Here is an 803-nt window from a genome sequence, read left to right as displayed (position 1 = left end):
GCGTCTGACTACGGATCAGAAGATTCTAGGTTCAACTCCTGGCTAGCTCGATTTTAACTTACAACTTGTCCGTCGTTTCCAAAACTCCTCCTCTATATACAATGTATCAAAATGCACTGACCAAATGACAGGAAAATGTCCTTCAAACAGTCAGAATCCTTCATTCACAGCTGGCCTGGCCCCATTCTTGCTTTTAGAATTACCCACTCGTCATATTGATTTCAAAACCAACTTTTGAGAATAAAGAAAGTATAAAACAGTGACAGATCAGTCATCCAGTAAACTTGACTGACTTTAGTCACACTCTGAGAAAAGCCATTACATATAGAATAGAGGAACATTTTGTCTGAAGAGATGGAAATATGCTATCACTACAGCGAGCAAGCAAACTAAGTCGCCGTGATCGTATAGTGGTTAGTACTCTGCGTTGTGGCCGCAGCAACCCCGGTTCGAATCCGGGTCACGGCAACAATAGACCGGAAAGTTGTTTTATTGACTGTCATTCTCTACATTTGTCTACAACTTCATGGCAACAATACATAGGTACTTTGTTTTACATATACTTGTTGCAGGCGTCTGGTGTTCTCCACACTTGACTACAACAGCACAACTGTTTATATGCAATTCTGTGACAATCAGTGTTATACATCATACAAATGTACATGGGGCTAGTGGCGCAATGGATAACGCGTCTGACTACGGATCAGAAGATTCTAGGTTCAACTCCTGGCTAGCTCGATATAAACTTTAACTTACAACTCGTCTGTCGTTTCCAAAACTCCTCCTCTACATACTATGTATCA

The 803-nt window shown here is 41.1% G+C and overlaps 2 non-coding genes across 2 annotated transcripts; both read left to right on the top strand.

Annotated features, from left to right (window-relative positions):
- The first annotated feature begins 396 nt into the window (after positions 1-396).
- On the top strand, positions 397-468 carry trnah-gug (transfer RNA histidin (anticodon GUG)). Its single transcript has one exon. It is a non-coding gene; the product is annotated as a tRNA-His (tRNA).
- A 197-nt stretch (positions 469-665) lies between these two features.
- trnar-acg (transfer RNA arginine (anticodon ACG)) lies at positions 666-738 on the top strand. The gene has a single exon. It is a non-coding gene; the product is annotated as a tRNA-Arg (tRNA).
- Positions 739-803: the final 65 nt, after the last annotated feature.

This window comes from Seriola lalandi, unplaced genomic scaffold, assembly GCF_002814215.2.
Source record: "Seriola lalandi dorsalis isolate HSWRI2012SDOR001 ecotype SW California unplaced genomic scaffold, Sedor1 jcf7180002052448, whole genome shotgun sequence".
Lineage (NCBI taxonomy): Eukaryota > Metazoa > Chordata > Actinopteri > Carangiformes > Carangidae > Seriola > Seriola lalandi.
The sequence above is the reverse complement of the archived record's forward strand: the minus strand, read 5'-3'. Positions and strand labels throughout refer to the sequence as shown.